The following is a 19833-nucleotide window of genomic DNA, read 5'->3' as shown; positions in this document are numbered from 1 at the left end:
GTCTTACTGAGTACAGTCAGAGTTCTATCTCTGCCTCTACCACCGCAGCCATGTGCGGATGAACAGCCCATTCAAAAATGGTCTATGCACAACATTCTAAATCACAATTTTGGATCTTGGATTTTATTTGGGCTGTGTCTGCATGGGCCAAAATACTCTGGGACCAATGGGAATATTCTGTCCCAAAGCAACCCCAATGTGCCACCATTACCTGGCACTCCAGAACGATGTTGGGGGGCTGTTTGCATGCACATCCTGTTGTGCCATCTGCTGCTATGAGTCGCTCCCTCTGAGGTCAGAACAAGTCACCCAGCATCTATCACATGGCTGGGCACCTCATTCTGACCTCAAGTGACTTGCACTGCTGATGATAGCAGCAATGGGTGGCATGGCAGACCATGTTGTAAATAGCCACCCAGCATCATTGGGAAGGCTGGCAGAAGCTTCCCAGAAGATGCACAGCAAAAGGTGACTTTAAAACCCTGTTTCAAGGGAAGTATACTGCAGGTTTGGTGCTGAACTGGCTGTACATCATTTAGCTAGTTCACATCAGAACCAGGAATTAGGCTCTGCATTGTCCAGAATGATCTCTGGAAGGACAGGGGGAGAATGTGTTACAGTATTTGAGTTGTGTGGACATGGCCTAGGAAGGAAAAATGCTTAGCACATGCATAAGCTGGGCTCAGATGGTCTAGAGTCAGTAATGGTGGGAATGGGAATGGTATTTGGAATTCTTGCATTGAAGTGGATCAGCCCTTTAAGCTATTGTCTGAATTGGCCCTCTAGCTCCTGCAGTGACACATCCACATTAACTGGCATGCAATGCAAGTTCCCAAACAACATGCGGGCACAGGCCCTGCCACTAGGCGAAGGTTGGCAACTGCCTCAGACAACAGATCTTGGGTGTCATAAAAAGGTAGCAAATTAGTCATTTACATAGGACTAAATCCATTTGTGATTTTCAACTAGAGCACAACTGCTAAATTAATTAAGTCAACACTTATGTGAATCCCATTACTTTACTGAGTCTTCTCTGGCTGTGATTAACAGCTGGACCTATCCCTTTCTTGTTATTGCAATTTTATTAAATTAGCTATCATTTTAAAATAATTTTTAAATGTATACACTCATTTTAAAAACATAGCAATACAGATAAAAAGTGGTATGTTGCCATTAAAAATCCATCATAACAGATTAATCCCCAAATGGCTGTTTAAATAAAATAAAATAAAATAAAATGTATTTATGTGTGTGCAAATGGAGAGCAGAGAGTGGGTAAGCCTAGCCTCCTGTAGAAATGAGTTCCACTGTCTGAGATGCGCTACTGAGAAGGCCCTCTTGTGTGCCCTCAGTAGATGGGCCTGTGAGGATGGTATGATCATGAGACATCTGTTTCCCTTAGGATTTGATGACTCTGCAAGGCTCATATAGGGAGACACAATCTTTCAGGCTGTCTGGAATTAAGCTGTGTAAGGCTTCATAGATCATAACCTGCACTTTGAATTGTGTCCGGAACCAAATTGGTAGCCAGTAAACCTGTTTCAGCAAAAGAGTTATATGTTCCCTGTCCCCTGCCCTGGTCAGCACTCTGGCTATGGCATTTTGGACTCAGTGATGTTTCTGAACAAAAGCAGCTCTACATGATACAGTAATCCAAATACAACATAATCAAGACATAGACGTTTATCACACTCCTTACCTTCTGCCACGCTCCCGTCACCCCAGCGTCACCGATTTGTGACGGGAACCTACTGGTGGGATCACTGATGGTGCTTTTAAAGTGGAACGCTTCCGTTTTTGTCATGGAAGTGTTCTCGTTATTGTTAGGAAAAGGGCCCTTTTTAATAATGTGATCCCACCAGGAGCATGGCGGAAGGTAAGGAGTGTGATAAACTCCATACATTGATGTAGCCAGATTTTATACATCTAGCAATGGCTGCAACTAATGCTCTAATTTGAAGTGTGCCCTTTTGATCCTTGCTGAAACCTGGGCATCCAGGCTTAGGGCTTGAGCCCAAGAGTATATTCAGGCTATGTGACATTTTATCCAGCACAGTGTAGGTTTTGGCAGTGGTATCACTAGGCGTCGCTTGGTGTGGTAACTCATGCGGGATTATCAGATGAGACGGAGAGAAGAAATGCTACACCTGATCCCCTTCCCCACCACCATTCCCTTCTCCTTTTGTGTTGTGTCTTTTTAGACTGTAAGCCTGAGGGGAGGGAACTGTCTAATTAAAAAGATTGTATGTACAGCGCTGTGTAAATTTACAGCGCTATATAAATAAAGCTTAATAATATAATACTGTAATAAGTACACAAGTATCAGGAAAACTTGGCATAGCTAATGCCCTCTCTTTGTAGCTATGGGTTTGTAGAACCTTGACAGCCCAGATTTGGCTAGTACAGTTATGCTTTTGCAAGGGAATGAGCTAAGGGGCTTAGTGAGAAACAAAGGCTGCAATTCCCCACAGCTTGGCAGCTTTACAGTCTGCTCTGTGCTTATGAGCTCTTATGTGAGCCTGCTCTGCAAAATATTTGGAGCCAATCATGCTCAGATCCTTGTAAATGCACAGTGCGGCTCACTTACTGAAGTAAGTTTCAGCAATTAGCCATTCTCTTCTGGGGTGGGCAGACATTTTGATCAGAGAGCACCCAGAGTTCTTTGGGGTGCCTGTATTAATTATACAGATACACTCCTATGAATGAGAATTGTTAACATCAGAAGCAGCCCCTCATGACTCATGCTGGTGCGTTCCACTAGCATTGGCCTAGAACTCGCATCACCCTCTGCCACCCAGCCATGGTGGCTGGGGATGATGGGAGTTGGATCCCAAATACCTGGGAAAGCACCAGCTTGAGAACGGATGCCCTTTCTCCTGCTCAGATTGTTAGGGTGTGTAAAACAGAGGGAGGAAAAGGTTTACCACGAAACCACAATAGAGAGAAACCGAAAATTTGCAATATTTACAGCAATTCTCCCTCTTCCCTGGATTACTAACAGTGCAGTTCTTCCTACATTTAGCTCTAGAAGCTGACATCTGATTTAATGCCAACAGAGTGAAAATCCTCACTAGTGCAATTGTGTTGGAATACACCTTTCTGTTCACAGTTGTGCAGAAAGTTCAGTGACTCAATAAAAATTTCTGGGAACCAGCCTTGAGCTAGCTCTGAAAATTTGCCGGCTGCCACCAGTGGAACAGGCTTTGTGTGAGTGCAATGAGATAACTGGACACAAGCCAGAGAGTTCAATGGGACTTACTTCCAGGTAAGTGTGTATAAAATTGCAGCCTAAATGGATTTGTAAATGAGCCGCTACAGAATGGAGAAGAATGAATTGCATTTCAGAGACAGGAGTAAAGTGTTCAGTGTCCCTCCCCCACCCACCCATTTCCCCCCTGCTATCTTTTATGGATGAAAGGAGCTCTCTGATAAATTATTAAAAGCATTTATAAAAATTAATAGACCTTGCTCCTTAGATCTGAATTATTATTTCAATAAGCCCTCGCTCACCGGTGTGAAAGAGAGCCTGCCCTGGCAAATGCATTTCAACTTTAGTTTGTAAAGTTCAGTATCTGAAAGCACCAGTTTAAATGGCTAGAATGAACACAAGATGGATGAAATTTTGACTGACGGCATAATTTATTTTATTAAATCCAGGGACTGTGGGGTGAAGGAGGAAAACACTAAGGCCAATAAGCCTGGAAATTGTAGATTTCACATTTCTCAAAATTCGTGTTTTGATATGTATTCAGTACAAGTGCTAAGCCCCCCCCCCCATCACATGCATATTTTAAAAAGCTGCACTCAGTTGCATGGTTCATGGTTGAAGAGGGTGTGTATATGTGTGTGTGTGTGTGTGTGTGTATTGATCAGTCTAGTCTTGTTTGTCTCCCTGGTCATGTGTTATGTGATCTTTCAGAATTAGTATCTTTATTTATTTACAACCCACTTTCCCACCAAGATTGGGACTCAAGGCAGTTTACAAATTAAAATGATTACCATACAGTTTTTTTAAAAATACAAAAAGTCAGCATTTAAATAGAATGACAGTAGGCACTTGGTATCTCCTGAGGTTTGGTTCCAGGACACACACACCCCTCCGGTGGATGCCAAAATCTGTGGATCTTCAAGTCCCATGAAATACAACAGCGTAGTAAAATAGTGTCCTTTATATAAAATGGCAAAATGAAAGTTTGCATTTTGGAATTTATATTTTAAAAAAAAATATTTTCAAGCTGTGGATGGTTGAATCCATGGATTAGGAATCCGTGGCTACAGAGGGCCAATTATTATTATTACTATACACTGTTAATAGTACTAAGATATTTTAAAACAAAAGCAGTTAAACAGTTCAATTTAAAACAGTACAGTACCTCTTACAAACTCTTTCCTTAAAAGCCTTCAATTCTACAAGTCTATCTGAATGAATGAAAATGTCTTCCCTTGCTAACAAAAGGACATTCTAGACTCCTTAGGGAGGGAGTTGTAGAGCCGAGGGGGCAGCCCCTGTGAAGACCCTAACTCAGTGGCCCCCAAACTTTTAGGGCTATTGTTTCCTTCCCTCTTGAGCAACAACCCTAGCACCCAACCCCCTGCTACACCCTTTCCCCTCACTAGCCCCTTGGATCTTCTGCTCCTCCAGGGGGCAGTACCATTCACTTTTGGAATCACTGCTTTAACTCATATTCCCAACTGTATCTGTGAAGGTGCTGCACTGATACATGAATATATAAAATATGAAAGTGAGATGAGATCATGCTGTATTCCTTAGGGACAAGCCACCATGACTTGGGTGAGGGGTCCTAGTGAACACAGTTTAGTTAGTCATAATTAGTCAATCCTTTCTCTCATGAATCTTATATTCTGCAGTGACAAGAGTAAGTATGTGTTCCCACCGACACATTCAGGAAACAATTGAGGGAGGCAATGGGAATGAGCCTGCTAGCGATGGTTCTTATGTGCTCATATGAAGACATTTTGTTGCTGAGCATCAAATGGCACTTTTTAATCCCACTTCATCTCCCATGGTATTCAAGATTCATGGTATTCATTTTTGTTGTTGCTGATACAGAGGTATCATCATCATCATCATCATCATCATCATCATCATCATCATCATCTAACAACAGCTAACCATTTGCTGCTGTCAGAGGGTGCATCTGCACTGTAGAAATCATGCAGTTTGACACTACTTTAACTGTCATAGTTCCATCTTACAGAATTCTGGGATTTGTAGTTTGGTGAGCCACTAGCAGTCCTTGGCAGAGAATGCTAAAGACCTTCTATTGCATAGGATGCAACCACAGCACTTACTTAAAGAGATGTCACACTGTATTATTTCTACAGTATAGAATGATGCATCCTTATTCTGTCCAATAGAAGGGCCACCCTGCCAGCTCATAGAACAGGCATCCAGCAGCCCTGTGCTGGGCCTTAGTGGCCCGTCATACACATAGCTGTACATATGTCCAGCCAAAGTTCCCAGAGGGTGGATGAGACCTACACTCATGCAGTTGTAGGACCCTTTTCTTATACCAAATGCACTGCAAATGTAATACTGCTATAGGGCATGGCCAGTGGGGATGTTACATCTACCCTTTCACAAATTCTTTGGAGTTTATCACACTGGGAAAAAAGATGGGAGCATAGTGGGATGCTCTCATCAATATTATGGGAAAATCCTGTAACTAAAAAGTGGTGCTATAATTCCTCTTTATTTTTGGGATAATTGCAGGATATTTGTGATGTTGTGTGATAATCTTTGCCAAATTGTGTGATATTGACAGGCACATCCAACTATACTCCCATCTTTTTTCCTGGTGTGGTAAACATTGTGATAGTTTGAAAAAAACAACAGACCTTATGTAACCTGTTCTTGGATTCCTTTGGAAACCTCCACGCATGTGAATATAAAGGGTGGAATCCAGCAATACTGTATCATTTTCAGACTTGCTTTCCTGGTTGCCAAGTGAGTGCTTGTAGGTTGTTAGGAGGATAAATTCATGACTTGTGTTTTTAATAGAGAAAAAACTGAATGTGTCCCAGTTTCTGCATTTTCTAATTCAGCTGGCCTTCCATATTCACAGATTCTGTATCCACAGATTCATCCAAAGCTCATCCAGAGCTTGAAAATATTATATATATTTATTCCAAAAAGCAAACCTTGATTTTGCCATTTTATATAAGGGACACCATTTTATGCCATTATATTTAATGGGACTTGAGTATCCATGAATTTTGGTATCCATGAGGGGTCCTGAAACCAAACCCCAGTGGTTTCACTGTAATATGGGTCTTGGACTATTTTGTGTACAGCAGATTATGGGAGTCTTTCTGTTCATCTGCCCATCTCCTGCACAACACGAAAAAGCAATGGAAATTAAATACCCTTATTCAAGCTGCCAACCAGCCAACCAACTAGGTCTCCTTTTTTTCTGAGATACTCTATTCCATTCTCTCTCCCTATTTCCAGCTCGATGCGTGGCATCACGGTGCTTCTCTAGCACTGCACCTGCCAAAGGAGTGCTGTATAGCTGCAGTGACATGGCTATCCTGACCTTTCCAGGAAAGGCCAGATTGGGGTTGCGTTGTGTGGTTGCCGTGCCCCCGATCTGTCTGAAAAAGCTGGAGGCCGCCCCTTCAGGGCTGTTTGGACAGCCTCATAGTTTGTATTTTATTTCCACTGATAATGTTTGCCCAGTTGTTGCCTGCTGTGCTTGGCCACCTGGCTCACAGTTTTCATTTGTGAAATGCTGAGAGGTATGGGTGGACTGTTTTTTTTTAATTTCCTGGGTTTAGAGGTTTTTAAAAATGCAAATGGGGGAATGCATCCTCATTAAGGGATACCAGTGGTGACTAATTACATACCCTTCAACTGTTTGGCAGAAACAGTGCAAATTAATCCTCATTTCTCCCATGTTTTCAGCCACTTATAAAATGCCCCAGTTCTTCTCTCCTCATCTCATTTCCCCCTTTGTCTTCACCTTATTTCAGTTGCTGAAAACTGAATCCAAAGTGCAAACGTTCTTTGCACTCAACTCAACAGAGACGACAGAAGCAAAGGAGCAGAGTCTTGCCTTCCCAGGAAGCTCAGACAAAAGTATACTGCTGCAGCCTCTCCCAACTTGTGTGTTCTTCCTTGTTAATAATGTTTGCTTTCCTGACCTAATGTTTGATGTTGCTTGGGCACATGTGTCCCAGTTGAAGGAGATAAAATTATTACTCACTGCATGAGCCAATGCAGTGTAATTGTTTGAGTGTTGGACTATGACTCTGGAGAGCAGGGTTCAAATCCTGGCTCAGCCATGTAAACCCACTGGGAGACCATGGGCAAGTCATACTCTCTCAGCCTCAGAGGATGGCAATGGCAAAGCCCCCCTGAAGAAACTTCTCAAGAAAACCTCATGAAAGGATCACCTAAGTTGGAAACTACTTGAAGGCACACAAGAAGAACAACAACAAGCCATAGCTGGATTGGGGGCCATGGTCTGAGTGGGTTACTACTACCTGGACACTGGGAGTGAGAACAAGAGTAGTCCAACAAATGCTTTGTAAAGATTGATTTCCAATTCTTCCTGGTATCCTGTCTGTGTGCCAAATGTTGATCACAAGTAACACTCTCAAGGGAGTATTTCACTGCAGGACCTGTGATTTCCTAACAAAATAAAAAATTGAAAGCTTGAGTCTATGCAGGGAGCCCCACACATACATTTCTTGGGGCTTTTAATAATTCCAGTCAAATTGTTCACTCCTGTGTAGCCCTGCTCCAATGTTCTGAAGTTGCTGTTTACAAAAAGCAAATGTTTCACTGTTAGCTAATCTGGCTTGTTTTGCAAAAACCCTTAAGGCTAATTTTAATTGCCAGTAAATGACTCTTAAACTATATAAATTAGAGCAAGCTGAGGCTGAAAACATTTCTGAGATTTTGCACTAGAAGAGGGAGTTAGGAAATGAATTGGCCCCAAATTGAATACAGGGAAGGTTTCAATCTGAAATTGGGCAAATTTAAGACATCATCAAGTAAAGATAATCACACTGCAGAATAACAATGAGGATTTGGCTTATCGCGTTTGCATAGAGAATTTTTAATATGCCATTAGCAGATCTGACTGCTTTGGATTTCAGAAGACAACTCAATAAGAAAGATAATGAAGAAAAGGGAAATCAACTAGACCCAAATGCATCATGATTATAGTTGGTAACAAGAGCTGAAAGGTTGTGTTTCAAGGATACAGATTGCTAAGTATTTGTTGAGAATCAGTAGTTGTCATTTTACAATGTTCTTTCTCTCATCAGGTTACTCAAAATGTTGTGCCTTTAAGTCACTTGTTGATGTATGGTGACCCAATGAATTTCATAGGGTTTTCTTAGGCAAGGAATATTCAAGAGGTGCCTTATCATTGTCCTCCTCTGAAACATAGTCCACATCCACAGCACCTGCTATATTCCATGGCAACTTCCATCCAAGTGTTAACCAGGCCTGACCCTGCTTAGCTTCCAAGGCAACGTGGGAGCGTGTGTATCTAGGGCATTTAGGCTTCTACAAGTAACAGTCCTAATGCATGGAAGATAGGACCATCCTTTGTCATCATAAGTCATCTAGTCACCTCTGCTTTATGGCAACCCCATGATAGGGTTTTATAGGCAGAGTGAGTCTACTGTTGCCTTCTTCAAGTTAGTATGACTTGCTCAAAATCAGCTGATCTCAACATGTACTAGAGCAAACCTCTAACCATGATGACATACTGTCTCAGACTAATGGGACCTGGCATGTCATGAGTCTCCTCCAGCTCTGAAAGTTCCAGAGCAAGGTGGAAGAGCTGTTCACATTCTTGCTGCACACTGTATTACCTCCCTCCCTTCTGAACCAAGGAGTCTCCAAAAGTTGGACTTCACCTGCTGGAACCCCTGACTATTGGTTATGCTAGATAGAGGTTTCTATAAGCTGAAGTGCAATGACATCTGGAACCTCTTTGGGTGTGAGTCAGTAGTCTAGAGCACTCTTTTCTCAGATGCCCTTGGATTGCAACTCCCATCGGTCCCAACTAATGAGGCCACTGATGACGGATAATAGTAGTTCCAATAGGAGTCCAAACTATCTGAAGACTGGAGAATGGCCAGAGCTTTGCTCCAAAATCACTCTGAGGAGAAGCGGGGAGACATTTTTTCCCTGTGCTTGAATGTTTTAAAGGGCCAGACATCCTTCTCAGATAGTACCAGCAGGCAACCCTACAAAGATATCAGTGTAAATTTACACCCGCATTGTGAACAGTTGTAAATCCAAAGATTTTAGAGCTGTATCAATCATCACAATTTTGCTATAATGCAATATAATTAATGCAAAAAATTGCACTGTTCATGTATCAAAAATGTATCCATGGCAAACAATGAAGAGTGACATGAGAATATTTTGTAGTAGAAGTACTTGGACTGAGCAGTTGCTGCATGTGTGTGAATAATTTTCCTCTTTATCATAAAACCCATGATGGCATGCAAACACTTTTGCCTACACAGAGATTCTGCACAGAGGAAACTCATAATGTACAAAGAGCCCTTTATGCAGGGCATTAATCACACTTTTTTGAGATAGCCATTCAATTGGAGAAATTGTGTACATCATTGCATTTAAGTTGTGTGCGCATGTTGGCTGTTCCTGCCTTACAGGAGATTGCTAATCTATCATGTCGTGGAACCGTGCTCATATTTGACTGTCACTTGCAAAAGATACAGCACATCTAAGTGATGAGCTGTGAACATCCCTCCTGATGCTGCTTGGCTTGCTGTACCTCTTCAGTTGCTCTTGCAAATGAGCTGGCTGCTTGGTCCTAAGTGTTCAGAATTGGCAGCCTGGAAATAGTGGAGATGAGGGTAGAAGAGGGGGGGAGGGAGAAAGAGGAAGAGAGAAGGCGAAGAACATTGATCTCACCTGGTGGGCAATTGGGAAGCAGAGGAGAAATGAAGCTCACAAGTGCATTTTACTTGATTGGGATGGAGATGTTGTATGTGAAACCAGTAGGGATATCCAAAAATATTTGGCTGCCCAAAGTGAAGCAGAATAAGTGCCTTTGTTTTAAGCCAAGGTATGTAATGTTCAAATCTGAACCAAGTCATTTGGGCAGCTGAGGCAGAAAATCCCGCAAGCGCATCTCTCCATCTGTGGAAGTAAAAATACAAGAACAACAAATTAAACAGCTAATAATTTCCTGTCCTTTCCTGCCCATCCTAAAATTGTCTACTTGAGGTGGTTGCCTCATTCTGTCACACGGTATGGCCTATGTTGTTATGAGTTTTTGGGGAGGGGGCTTTTTAGTGTATTGTACTGCTTTCAATCTTTGTTTTATATTGTTGTTGTGTGCCTTCAAGTAATTTCTGATTTATGATGAAGCTAAGATAAACCTATCATGGGGTTTGTTGTCAGGATTTGTTCAGAGGAGTTTTGCCATTGCCTTCCTCTTTGCCATTGCCCAGGGTCACCCAGTGGATTTTATGCCCAAGATGGGAATTGAACCCTAGTCTGCAGAGTCCTAGTCCAACACTCAAACTACTACACTTGGCTGCTCTGTTAGATTAATGTTTTAAATGTTTTAAATTTTGTTGTTACTTTGATACTGCTTGAATCATAATTTGTGTATGCTTTTAATTGCATTGCATTTTTATGAGTAATTTACTCTAAAATGCCTTGTGTCTCAGGTTGAGAAAAAGCTGGGCATAAATACATGGATGGATGGTGAGAGACAGCATGGTGTTGTGGTTTGAATGTTGGACCAGAACTCCAGCCAGGAGACCAGGGTTGGAATGCTTTTTCAGCTATGGAAGCCCAACAGGTGGCTCTGGGCAAGCTATACTTTCTATCTCAGAGGAAGGCAATAGCAAACCCCCACTGAACAAATCTTGCCCTGAAAGCTTTATGAAAGTCCTAGGTTTGCCTGAGTATTGCCACAGGTTAGAAATGATTTGAAGGCACATGATAGCAACATGGATGGATGGATGGATGGATGGATGGGTGGGTGGGTGGTGGATGGTTCTAATAAAATCAAGAAGTGTGATGAAGTTTAGAGTAAATAAACAGAAACCTGCAGGAGCCAAGTAATGGATAGTCAATGAGAACCAAGAAATTATCCCATGAATAAAGCCCTTATATCACCACAACAGGTTTTCTGTTAGACATAGGCTCAAACTGTTCTCTGAAGAGCAGACTTTTTAAAGAGACCATATTGAAGGTTGGATATCTCACCTGCTATCATCAGTAGCTGGTGGTTTCCTGACTGATGGGACTCTTGGGATCCTTGGCAAGAAAGCCGACTGTTAATGGAACTTGCATACATGCCATACGCCAAGACATTTCCTCACATGGTTTATGCTTGCCGCTTCCAATAAAGGGAGTTTCTTCAGTACTTGGTTTCAGAAGATATGTAACCACAAGGTGTTCAGGAACTCTCTGGTACCCTTCCCTGAAATGTTTCCAGTCTGCTTCTTGAATCTAAGGGCATGCCACAAAATTAGGTCTTTTCTAATATCAGAAGATCTGATCTAGGTTCACTTGCATCTCTGACTGCTAAGCCATTGCAGCTAGTGACTTGCATGCCAGTACTAAATCCACTTGGGGGTTTAGTCAATGCTTTAAACCTAAAGGAACTACCAAAGGCAAAGAACTCCATCTCAAAACAAGTTTAGCACCTTGGACACCTCCATTAATGTTCAGGATAAAACTCAGAGTGCAGTGACAGCCCAATTTGGGTGGGAGCCACCACCTTCCAGAGCTGCAAGGGAGTCAACAGATGTGATTTTGCAGAGGCCATCATAAGCCTGGAGATGGGCCTTCACAGTTCTTCAGTCATTGTTAATATCTGTAAGCATCTCCTGTATTAAGGCAGCCTACATCTCCCAGGATGGAGAAAAGCAAAAATTCAATTTCAAAGAAGGAGAAGGACTGATGTGAGAAATTCAAGACATTTATATTTAATATTCTCTTGTATGAAAGGCTCATGTGAATTTTCAGGTTCTTAAGGAATGCTGTGCCATATTCAAGAGCACTGGAGTCTACTTATGCTACAGGCTTTTGAATTATACTTCAGCAGGGACAAATAGGTCGAAAATCTCTGCTGTTGTTAACTGCTCTTGGGTCGACTTTAACTCATGGCGACCCCCATGGATAAGACATCTCCAAGGCTCCCTGTTCGCAGGTGCTGCAGACTCAGGCCTGTAGTCTCTTTGATTGAGTCTAACCATCAGGTATGTGGTCTTCCTCTTTTTCTACTGCCTTCTACCTTTCCTAGCATCATTGTCTTTTCTAATGATTGATTATTCCTCATGATGTGGCCAAAGTGCTACAGCCTCAGTTTAGTCTTTTTGGCTTCCAGAGAGAGTTCAGGCTTGATCTGTTCTAGAACCCATTTGTCTTCTTGGCCATCCATGGTATCTTCAGCACTCTCCTCCAGCACCACATCATAAATGAGTTGATTTTCTTCCTATCTGCTTTCTTCACTGTCCAGCCTTCACATCTGTACACTGTGATGAGAAATACAATGGCTTGGATGACCCCCACTTTAGTGTTCAGATGTCTTTACATTTAGTAATCTTGTCCAGTTCTTTCATAGTTGTCCTTCCCATTGCTAGTCTTCTTCTGATTTCTTGCCAGCAGTCTCTGTTCTGATCAATATTTGAACCAAGGTATGAGAACTCTTTGACTATTTCAATTTTCTCGTTGTCTAAGATGAATTCCTGTAGATTTTCTATGATCATCATCATTATTATTTGTAATGTTCAGCATTAAGCGGGCCCTATGTATGTTTTAGCAGTCTCACTTAACCCTTGGAATACCTCTGAGATGAAATCTGAACCAAAGTATGAGAACTCTTTGACTATTTCAATGTTTTTGTTGTCTAAGATGAATTCTTGTAGATTGTCTATGATCATTATTATTATTATTTGTAATGTTCAGCATTAAGCTCTTTCCTCCTTGACCTTCATCGGTAATTGCTTCAGGCCTTTGTTTGCTTCTGCTAGTGGTATTGTGTCATCTGTGTATCTTAAGTTGTTAATGTTCCTTCCTCCTGTCTTCACTCCTCCTGCCTCTGAGTCTAAGCCTGCTCTGCCTATGATATTTTCTGCTTTGAGGTTGAATAAATAGAGTGAAAGGATGCAACCTTGCCTGACCCCTTTTCTGATGGGGAACCATTCTGTTTCTCTGCGTTCTGTTCTTACAACACAGGCTTGGAAATTTGAATGGCTCAAAGGTAGGGCAGGGATGGACCCCCTCCTTGAGGTTGCCAAAACAAAAAACAACAAGGGCTCATTCCCACTTACATTTAAACCAGTGTACGATTCGCGTGTTGGTAAATCAATCCCAAAAGGTCAGTTGTTCCCACTTTGAAAATGGATCCTTTCATTACCCCAGTGTAATTGATTCTTTTTTTGGCACGACTGTTGTCCCCACTAGTTTGCACCAGTTCAAAATGCATGCCAATCATCTGTGCATCATCACTGACATAAGTCGCAGCCTGGGCAGCCTGGCTTGGAACACTCTCTCTCTCTCTCTCTCTCTCTCTCTCTCTCTCTCTATATATATATATATAAAATTGATAGAAGATTTGATTCATCGATTTTGCAACTACTTGTTACAAAATCAATGAAGAGAATCTTTTATCAATTTTATTATTTTTAAATCATGTGCTCATAAGTCACACCACAAGGACAAAGGCAGGGCTGGGGGGTGATGGTGGATTTACCAAAAACTGAGGAGAGATAGTAAACACCCCTCTGCCATTAGTCCCTCCCCTCCAGAATGATGAGATTAAGCTTCATTGTTTCAACTTGTTGAACACATATTTTCCACCCCTGCTCTGAAGGGGATGTGGACCAATTCGTGGAAGATAAGGCTGTCCATGGTTGCTGGTCAGGATAGCTTTATAATGTCTCCAGTTGCTGGGGATTACTGGTTGCTGAGGAGCATGACTGGCAGGGTGTGTTTGGCCTCATGTCCTGTCACTAGGCTCCCAGAGGAGATGTGATTATGATTAATCACTTGCAGAAGGGAGGAAGAAAAGATGCTGGGCTAGATCACGTCTTCTAGGCCTTCTATCAGGTTCACTAGGGCTTCTCCCTCTGCTGCTGCTATTATTCCTCCTCCTCCTCCTCCTGCTTATCTCTTCCCCACTTCTTCAACTTTCTCTTCATCGTTCCTCCTCCTCCTTCTCTTGTCCTTCCCCCTTCTCTTCTTCTCCCCCATGCCTTGTGAGGAGAGACTTAGGGAGCTGGGTATGTTTAGCCTGGAGAAGAGACAGTTATGAGGTGATATGATAGCCCTGTTTAAATATTTGAAGGGATGTCATATTGAGGAGGGAGCAAGCTTGTTTTCTTCTGCTCCAGAGATGAGGACCCGAAGCAATGGATGCAAGCTGCAGGAAAAGAGATGCCACCTCAACATTAGGAGGAACTTCCTGACAGTAAGAGCTGTTTGACTGTGGAACACACTCCCTTGGAGAGTGCTGAGCTCTCCTTCTTTGGGAAGTCTTTCAGCAGAGGCTGTCAGAGGTGCCATCTGTCAGAGGTGCTTTGATTGAGAGTTCCTGCATGGCAGAGGGTTGGACTGGATGGCCCTTGGGGTCTCTTCCAATTCTGTTCTGTGATTCTTATTCTTCTTCATCTCCCTCCTCCTCCTCCCCCCTCTCTTCCTCCTAGAATGTCCCTGAAAAAAACTCAAGGCAGCTTATAAAAGTTAAAGCAGATATTTCTGCACCAGACAGAAATTAAAATGTAATCTCACTATCTATAAAATTAAAGGCAGGTTTTTTAAAAAAATCATTAAAATGATTTTCATTAGAATGAAAACATGTAAAAAACAAAGCACATGAAACAAAGCACATAAGCACTTCTTGCTCAAAGGTCTGCTGAAACAAAATGGTTGTCACCTGCCTGCAGAAGAATAGCAAAGAGGGAGCTGCTGGGAAGGGAGTTCTAAGAGCCGAGAAGCTGCAGCTGAGAAGGTCCTCTCCTGAGTTCCTACCAGATGCATTTATGCATGTGCTGGGGCAGACAGAAGAGCCTCCCCAGAAAATCTCAAGATATGGGTAGGCTCATATAGGAGAAAAAAAGGTTCTTCAGATAATCTGGACCTGATTCATCTTATGTTCTTAAGTTACTATCTGATAGTGTCTAGAGGCCAGCAACTATTCCTCCAGACTGGATTTTTGTGGAGAATATTAATATGCATTCCAGTTTGTAAGTTTTGTGAGGTCTTCTTAACACCTCTTCTTTTGGAGAATTCACATCAGTTTCCTAACTGAGGGAAGCAAGTGTGCAAAGAGATCTTGTAGCACCTTTGAGTCTAACATGTGAAAGAATTGCAAGGATCATAAGCTTTCATAGACTTGGTTTACTCCTTCAGATGCATGGCACGAACTGGTGCCCAGGAAGGACTCATACAAGCAGACTGTATGAACAGCCACAGAAATGCAAAACATGTGCATATAATGAAGTGGTGACTCTTTGAAAATGGAAACCCATGGCACTTTTAGCTATTCAATAACACACAGAAATTGCCCTGAATTGAGCCTTTACCATTTAGGGTGCTGTAGGGAGTGGAATTACATCCCTGGCTTATGTTCCATGGTAGCTCTCCATAGAAGAATAAGAATAAGGAGCCTGTATAATGTACAGTGAACATGATCTAAATACTGCAAACTTGGCAGCTAAGCTGGAAGCACCAGAAAGAGGTAATGTGTGCTTTTTGTAGAGATGAAGGAGCTGCCAAGCAGCAATTTGATTTTTTTGATGCCAGCTCATGTCTCTGAAATGGAACTAGCTCCACAATGCCTTTGCTAACTGCCCATGTGGCAGTATCTGAGGGTCAGTTTTCAGTGCTGAAAGTCAAAGCTGCAGGCATCAAGGTGACTGTGAGTGCTTATTTCCCTTCTGCTCTTAGCCACGCTAAAGAAGGAAAAGTGGGCAAGAGGGAATTAGCGTACGATAATAAGACTGAGGAAAAGAGAAGACTAAGAACCATATCAAAATACGTTTCACCTCTATTGATTTGACAGCTGCAATGTTTTTGCCTAGTTATGCCTTAAGTGCTAAGCCACAAGGAGAATGTTTGGTCCTCCAGATGTTGTTGAACTACAACTCCCAGAAGCCGTTTTCAGCATAGTCAATAGGGAGAGATGGTGGGAACTGAACACTAACAATACCTGGAAGGCCCACATGCTTACCAATATTCCTGAACTAGCTATTTCCTTTCTTGTGTTCAGATTTCAGATCTTTCCACAATCTTGGCATGAAGATAGGGTGAAGACTCCTTCCCTAAAATGTGTCTGAAATTCAGTTCCCATTAGTCCACCTAGTGGAACCATGATGATGATGGGAACTGTAGTCCAACAAAATCTGGTTGAACACATGTTCCCCACCTGTACAAGAAGGCGCATCCCCAAATGTGCCTGCTCCTTCGTGGCTTCCATGCCAGTCAGCAGGTCAATCTGATGAGGGTTTTAATCCATACTTAAAGGAGCTACCCAATATGCTGGATTGTATCCCCCGTATAGATTCAGCACCTTGGATTAAAGCTCAGATTGGACCAAGAGTGATTTCACTGCCCCACTTACATGGGAGACTCCAGCCCCTACTGAGAGCAAATAAATATTCTCTCCAGGGTTTCTTGTTATTGTTGTTGTATGCCTTCATGTCATTTCTGACTTATGGTTACCCTAAAATGAATCTATCATGGGATTTTCTTGGAAAGATTTGTTCATGTATCTGAAAAGCAATGTAGCACAAAATGCATGGTTTCTATTTTCCAATGAGTCTGCTTTCAACTCTCAACCTCAATTATGGCAACAGCAACATTACAGTATTTCCTCGGTAAAACAGAGGTGTTGCCATTACACAAAAACATGCCTTTTTCTGCAGTGAAACACTGGAGAGTATGTAGTTTGGGTTCTAGGCCTGTGGCTGAAGTGTGGGAGGAGACATGAGTGTGTTATCTGGGTCATCTGAATGATAAACCATTTGGTTGTAAGTGCAGGCACAGATATTTGAGTGTGGGGAATTGAAGATAATAGTGTTTCCTGACTATAAAAGGATTCCTGTCTTTTTAAAAAATTGTTATGCCCTCCTGTGTTTAGGATTTCCAAGACCACACTTTGAATGGGTTCCAGCTGTGTGTGTATGTGGACCAGCATAAAAAGATAAATTGGTCGCTCTGTGCAACATTTCTCATTAATGTAACTGCACTTGTAGAGGAGGGATTATAATAATTTCTCATTGGCCATGCTGGGTGGGGCTGATGAACGTTTTAGGTCAAAACATCTGGAGAGGAGAGACAAAGGTTCCGCACTCATGTGGCAGATTTCTCTTTGCCTTTGTAACTCTAAAAATATGGAAGTTCTTTTGAGATCGAGACCCCAAACCTGCAAATATAGAAAAGAAAAAGTAGGTTTATATGGGGTTGGATTGGAATGATTCTGAATGAAGTTTTTTAGATTAAAACGATGTATATAATTAATTAGCTTGTTGTAATTAGGACTGGCTACAGAACCATGTTTCTGGCGCAGGCATGTGCACTCTGAATGACAGCAAAATGTAGGATTAGTTTCCAAGAATGTATTCTGATCCCGTTTTCTTTTTTGAAGGGCTGTTTTACTATTTCAGGACTGTACGTTTTTCTTAAATGAGCAGCACACTGGAAGGACTGCAGAATATATAATACTGTACCATTTATTACAGCAACTCATTCTTTACTGTTGGCATTGTAACAAATGCTGAGCTGTGCTTTGTATCAGCGGTTTGGCTAGCAGGTGACAGAATGAACGAATGGTGAACTCCAAGACATAAAGTGTACCCTGGGGGCAAAAGTTTCCATCCACACATTCTGCCCTAGCCTCACATGCAGTGGTTTAACTCTGTCTGTTTATCTATTTATGAATTCTCCATGTTTGCCTTTCAAGAGTTTGGTTTTGATGATTATAAGGGGGAAAGGACACTGGTTCAGAGGTGGCAAATCTTATTGTTTTCGTGTGTGGCACAGATGTAATCTCCAAAGCTATCTTGGATTGCTGAGCATTAGGAATGGTATCAAAGCCGGCCTAGTCTCTGCTCCTCCTTAAGCTGGTTGATACGCTAGATTTGGAGTGAGAGAAGTCTCTCCTCAAGTCTTTAAATAAGCAAGCTGATCTTTAAAAAAGAAAGAAAGAAAAGCAAAAGCAAAAAAGAAGAAGGGCAAAACCAGATTAATCCTACTTCAAAACATAAATAAGACCCAAGTAAATATCATGTGCTATGCTTGGAGGGACTTTGCTAATGAGAGGAATAAACCTTATTCTTTTTAAGGACTGCTAATCCGAAAATATGTAGAAATTGGAAGCAAAACTGCCATCAAGGACGTTTGTTAGCACTCACCCTGAAAAAAGAAAAACTTTTTGGCTCAGCTTCAGCTTCAGATTTCATAGCTTATTTAAACACAACCTCTCATTAGCACGTGTCATTGCAGACAGGAAGGCAAAATATCAAACCCAAAATAAATATAGAAATCTCCATGGAAAATGTGCCTTTGGTGAAAACAAAAGTTGCTGTTTGTGTGTGTTCAAGCAACTTTGAGTCTATTGAAAGAATGAGTACTGTACCTAGTTATGTTCATGATGTCAACAGATGGCATTCACATGACTGACACAAATAGCAGCCCTATATCTCCTCTTCATGCTATTATAATGTCATCAAGGGATATTTAGAAACCAGACCTGTTAAGACAGAAACTTTATAGTTTTTTCTTAAACAAGAACTGAATAGCAAACAAAAAATCCTGATTCCACCAAGATACAACTAAGTGCCATGCCACCCAATGACTGAAGCATAGAATGACACTCTCCATACATTTAGTATTACAAAATGCAAGGCCTGCTGAGACATATCGTAAAGCACAGGATGGTGCACAGAAGTCCATGCATAGAAGTCATGGAGTGGCAATTTAAGCCTATTTCAGCATTAAGAGTGGAGATGCAGCCACACTTCATACAATTATAACACTATGATCCCACTCTAACTGCAATGGTCCCATCCTGATGGATTCTGGAATTTGTGATTTGATGAACCACTGGACCTACCAAAGAGATCTAACAGTAATACTAATCTCTGCCAGAGACATCTAATACTGTACTGTAGTTGATAAAATTGTACTAAACAATTGCAACTACTCTCAAATTACAAATCCTGGGAGTGGTGGCAGTTAGTGGTATCATACTGTCCTAGTTGTGCATTGTGGACCCACTTTGGGATCCTTCCTTACACCTGAAAGTAACAGGCTAGCTAAAGGGCTGCGATTCAGATTGTGTGAAGCACTGCTCCTTCAAGAAGGGAATAGCTAGGAGTATAAGGAGGGACAGTTGTGGGAAACTGATCTTCTGCCCGCAGCCTCTGCCCTGAAACCAGCAGGCTCTAGTTTGCAGGGGTGGAGAAATGAACAGAACTGTGTTGGAAGGCTAGATGTTAGTACAAAAAGGAAGAAGCTAGGAAATCCTCTGTTAGGTTAGACTAGAGTTAACATCTTTTCCCCTATCCTGGCCTACCTGGTGCGTGCTTTTATTTTCTTTTATTCATTTTACATTTATTTAATTTTCCTTCTTTGGAGGATGGTATCAGTTCCCTGAGCTGAAGTGTGGGAATAAATTCTCTACCAGCAAAGTTAACCTTGTGACACTGAGTCAGGACTTGAGAGGCTTGTATCACTGTATTATGCAAACAGCTAACACATATAAGAATGTAAGTACTCAGCACCCCATCCTGTTCCCAGTGCTGAATATAAGTGGGTAGTGCCATTACATGATTTAGTTACTAAGGCTCCATCTCCAC

This window comes from Sceloporus undulatus, chromosome 1 (genome assembly GCF_019175285.1).
Source record: "Sceloporus undulatus isolate JIND9_A2432 ecotype Alabama chromosome 1, SceUnd_v1.1, whole genome shotgun sequence".
In the NCBI taxonomy this organism is placed as follows: domain Eukaryota; kingdom Metazoa; phylum Chordata; class Lepidosauria; order Squamata; family Phrynosomatidae; genus Sceloporus; species Sceloporus undulatus.
The sequence above is the reverse complement of the archived record's forward strand: the minus strand, read 5'-3'. Positions refer to the sequence as shown.